Here is a 5,208-nt window from a genome sequence, read left to right on the forward strand (position 1 = left end):
TAGAGGGGTTCATAGCTGGCACTATTGCTGTCATAATCTGCATCTCCTCTGTTTTTCTGTCCAACAGAAAGTACTACTGGCTTGGTGCTTCTGTGCTCAGCTGCGACTCCTTTCGCGATACAGACCCTAAAAGAGTTGTTGCTGCCATTAACGTTGTATTCCTGTTATTTTCTGTTCATAGGACGTGACCAGCGAAGTGATTTGAAGTAATTATGGAAAAAAGAAGCGTCTTGGGGGAGCTGGGTGACTCTTTTTGGTGGAGTGTGTGCACTGTGTGCAGTGGCTACCACTATTTGCAGCTTGTCTTCCCCCTCTCTATTTATCCGCCCTGCACTAGTTCCAAAAATAAAGTTCTTTAAGGTAAAAGGAGTGTGTTATTAATTAAATTCATTTAATTAATGCAATTTTGTTGGTAAAAAAAAAAACAACAAAAAAACTTTGTAACAGAAATGTGGCACCTTTCTTCTTTGCTTAGTAAGTTGTCTATGGAAGGTTTCAGAGTGAAATAGTTAACTATGCATGGGGATGCAACCAAGGACAGCCAGGCAGGCACTGGAGAACTGAGAGCCTTATCATAAGCTTTATGAATAAAGCCTGCGAAGGTCCACTACATGCTGCCCCACCATCCACTAAATAACTTTCCCATTTTTCAGACATCCACTGAATGTTCTCAGATTTTCAATGCAAAATAAAATAATTAAAGACAACACGTCTGAACTCTCCACTCTGAGGGGAGCTGAAACTTTTATGAGCGCCATCCACTATTTTGAAGTCTAACTTTGGGAGCCGAGCCTTCTCCTGGCATACTTTTCAGACTCCATAAATAAAATATAACTTTCACATGGGTGTGCTTAAGCAACAAAAAGAAATGCTGTCTGGGTTGTTCTACATGGAGATCCTTTTTGAAGACGGGGGGGAGAAAAAAAATAGTCCTACAAAACAAAAATAATTGTCTCTTTCATAGCACTTTGCTCAACTCCTGATCAAAGCCGTTGTCATTGTCATGTTTCGATGTACAAAAGGAAGTCTTTAGCTCAAATTTCTTTTGTTTGAGGCTTTAAGATGTTTGCAAAACAGCAGCTTAAGTAGATCACAAGAAAGTTAGCTTGTAGGATTCCAGGTGGCTTTAATAGAACCCTTTAAGGATGAATAAGACATGAATTGAGCTCATAAAGATTTAAGTGTACAGCTGTCAACAAGAGTAACATGATACAAATTCAATGCCTTCAGTGAGTTATGCAAGGGTGGCATCAACAACCCTGTAACACATCACATCCTCGTGCAATAGCAGCTGGTCCATTCAATGAAATATTAAATGAAACAAACAGGGAATCAGTCCTTCTGACTCTGCTTGTAAGCAAAGATGATGGATTTATTTATGCTCACGGAGGAAGGTAAAACTTTGGTTTCTTTCAAGTTCTTCCAAACACATGTTATCCATACAAGACGCCGCAAAACAACTCAGTGAGTCTTCAGAAGTGTGAACCGTATTTTTGCCTCGAAAGACATTTAAGATCTTCCACTGTTAAAGTCCCCTGTGAAAAACCAATTGAAAATCATAAGCAGCCCATGCTTGGAAACGCTACATCATCCGTTTTTTTTCCTTATTCCTGACTTAAAATGGTCAGATAATCCGTTCCATCTAGTATTTAGCATCATTACAGTGGCTTGCTTATTTGCTTTGCAGCATGATATCCACAATCCTGATGGATGTGCAGCAAAGATGCATTTTTATCCAATGAGGAATCTATCTTGGGTGGTGTGACGCAAAGCATTGAAAAAAATGCTTTGCGTCACTCATTGTTATTCTGTTTGTCTTTTTACTCTCTCTAGGAAACGGCTCTCCTCTCCTTTTGAGTTTATTTTAAAGTGTGTTGTTTTTCACACACTTAAAAGTGTGTTGTTTTTCATCCAGACGGCATAAAGCCGTCTGGATGAAAAAAAAAAACATGAACGCTGTGTGCGCTGGGTTTTAACCTTAGAATGGCCAACTCTCTGTTATTCCTATGCCAATTTGATACAGTAGGGGCTATACTTCCCATATCTGTGTCCTCTGTCACTTTTATCAGCAGTGAAAACTGTTTAATCCGTTGTTAACATGTGGAAACCTGTTTTTCCGAGCCGCAACATGAGCACTACGACACTCGTGCTGGGTTTACACCTGTGCGGCAGTGAAGGAGACCTGCTGCTGCTGGGCAGAGATACACAGGTGTGTTTGGCTGGTTTTGCAACTTTTCACAGTTTTCCCTCCAACCTAACCGACTGAGTTGAGTAAAGCTGTTGGATGCAGGTAATGTTAGCTAAAAGATGACTAGCTAGCTCAGGGGTGGGCAATCCTGGTCCTCGAGGGCCGGTGTCCTGCAACTCTTAGATGTCTCCCTGGTCCAACACACTTGAATCCAACAGCTGAATCACCTCCTAAGTGCAGTCAGGTTCTCCAGAGTCCTGCTAACGACCTTGTTAGAGATTTTTTGGTATTATCATTTTGTTATTACTTTAGTTTATATTCAGTCTAATGTTAATCAGTATTATTGTGATTTTCAGTTTAAAGTGTTCTCTTCCTTATGTGTGTATAAACTGACCTGGAGGTCACGACTGTCTGTTCATCTTCATGTGAAACAGTTAACTCTGTGTTTCTCAGACCGTAGATCAGATATCACACCTGGAACTGGGTTGCTAGTTGTTTAGGTTAGAAGTTTTACGACCTCTGTTGTTTTTCCTGACTGCCCCCTTGGCTGTTTTTCTTAGACAATAAAACAGGGGCTTACGCGGAAGGAGAGCAGAATGCTCTGTGAATGGCTTGGAGGAGCTGCTACCAGAGACTTCTCCTTTTGCAAAAGCTTTGTCATGAAATTCATATATGTTGTCTGTGGTTCTTTTATGTAGGTACAAGAAAAATACCCATCAGACCTCATTATTTGACTCAGGTGTGTTGAAGTTGAGACACATCTAAAAGTTGCAGGAGACCGGCCATCGAGGCCTGGAGTTGCCCACCCCTGAGCTGCTAGCTAATATCAATACAGCACCTTAAGCTTAACAAGTAGCCTGCAGGCTACCGATGTTGTTGTCTATGTTCAGCTATGTACATTCATTTTGCCCCCAAAAAAGTCGATTCCCTCCCCCCACCCCTCCCCTCACATGCGTCATTTCAACAAAACAGCCATTTGTAATGAAAACCTGCTTTGAAGCCTTGACTTGTAATCTTTATTTTTATGTATCTTCCTTAAGCAACACTGTCCTTCACTGGAAGACGTGGGCTGTGGATAGAGATCTACTTAGTAACCCACAATTAATTCCTCATATTTTGAAGAAGGTGAAGACATCAAGGATTTGTCTTAGACGCTCTACATTTAATAAGTGTCACCTTGAACCCCAGATATAGCTCTGGCTATACCAGAGAATATTCTCCTTTTGGTATTTTATTGGAGAATAGTTTTTCCTCCATCCTATGGAGCCATGAGACTGTCACAGCAGATCCCATATGTGGGTTTTGATTGCCTCTGAGCAGCAAAGAGGGGTCCTGCCTCGTTAAAAATAAATGCATCAGGCGATCAATGGTTACAACAATAGAATATATTTGGAGGGGGGGACCTGGCTGTGACATCAGCGACGCTGAGTTGGCAATGATACGCTGAACTCATTTAAATGATTTAAGTTGGTCTTCAAAGAACTACAATTCAAATCCCGGGACAGCAGGCCGCTATAAATCGGAGCCGGGAATCTGAAGTCGTGACCCCTGGTCTTTTTTCAACACGGCTCCTCTTTAATGATGACAGGGACAAGAAATGGTATCTGCAGTGGAGCCCAAACTTCGTTAAGTAATGAAAGTTAATTTCTCATAAGCTCATCTGTCTGAAATATGAACGACAAAACTGTGAGAAAAATAAATAAAACACAGAAGCGTTAGGATTTCTAAGTACACCGTGTCTGCACTGTGTTGTGCTTTTTAAAAATGTTTACAAAACCTGAACTTTTACTTTTATTTTAATCAAGGGACTGAATTGACTAGTTACTTTCCACTCCTGGTAACAACAAACAACTAGGCCAATAACATAAAACTGTGAGGACAGACATGAACTAAGCAGGGAAATTGCAGTACTAACACCCACTGAACAACAAAGAAATGAGCAACCAATTAAGCAATGTTGGCACTAGCAAGATTACTTATTGTTTTGCTCTGTTTTCGGCTAGCAAGCATAGCTGCACCGTTCTACATCAATTTAGCAAGTGCATGCTACAGTCTGCTAAGTAACTAAGGTAAAAGGCCATTTCATCACATTAGTTTTACTGTACCTCTGTTTCTCCTCTCCTTCCTTTGCAATTTCGGGCATCAGATAATAATAAACCTTCCCAGATTCATCCCTACAGAGCAAAACTGTGACTGTCAGCAGCAGTGACGGGAAGTGGAGCGGGACAATTGGGGTGCAGCAACAAACCAGTAGACTATGGGGTGAAATGTTGCTATACGTCCACCTAATGTTTCCTACTTTCAAGAAATTGTTAAAGATGCACAAAGCAAATTATCTTATTCTGGCATTTAGGAGTTAGAAATAGTTTTGTTAATCCCAACTTATATAAAATAAGTGTTGTGTCTGATGTCAGAGAGCAAGAAAAGAAGGGTATGCATCTTTTTGTGCAGTACAGTGTATTTGGTCCAACTGGATTAGCAGGCTTTCGGACAAAACGTTGAAGCATAACTCCTCAAGGTCATGAAAACAATGATATTTTTTCAGATTCAGGGAGGCCATCAGGATAATAGGCTGTTATGAATAGATCTAAAAGGCCGAGCAAGGACATTTTTAATTGGCAATGGGGGTACAGTTAAATGTGGTGAAAGGTCAACTATGATGTTATCTGAAGTAACCATTTCAGATTCCAGAATGTGTATTTTGCATGTTCTTTGACACCTTGTATTTATTTGTCTAAATCATAGACAGGATATTGGAAGTAAATACAGTTACAAAGTAAAAATAAGGTTTAATTCTCATGTTACACAGTTAGTGAAGGCTATGAAAGTCATCTTGACATTCAGACAAAATACAGAGGAAAGTTAAACCTATAAATGGCAACATAAAACATTTACACAGCCAACCAATCCAAAATCAATATAAAAGTTATTAAAGTTACACTTTTCAATGCCAGCTTTAATAAAATATGAATGCATTTCATTATTACAGATTTGTTTATATATATATATATATATATATA

At 39.7% G+C, this 5,208-nt stretch overlaps 1 long non-coding RNA gene across 1 annotated transcript in view; it reads left to right on the forward strand.

Annotated features, from left to right (window-relative positions):
* Positions 1-2,128: 2,128 nt before the first annotated feature.
* LOC107835543 (uncharacterized) overlaps positions 2,129-5,208 on the forward strand; it is a 16,121-nt gene continuing 13,041 nt past the window's right edge. Inside the window, exon 1 of the long non-coding RNA XR_001661322.1 lies at positions 2,129-2,222. This is a non-coding gene — a long non-coding RNA (uncharacterized LOC107835543). The remainder of the gene's footprint in view (positions 2,223-5,208) is intronic.

The sequence above is a fragment of the Poecilia formosa genome, unplaced genomic scaffold, assembly GCF_000485575.1.
Source record: "Poecilia formosa unplaced genomic scaffold, Poecilia_formosa-5.1.2 Scaffold12, whole genome shotgun sequence".
NCBI lineage: Eukaryota > Metazoa > Chordata > Actinopteri > Cyprinodontiformes > Poeciliidae > Poecilia > Poecilia formosa.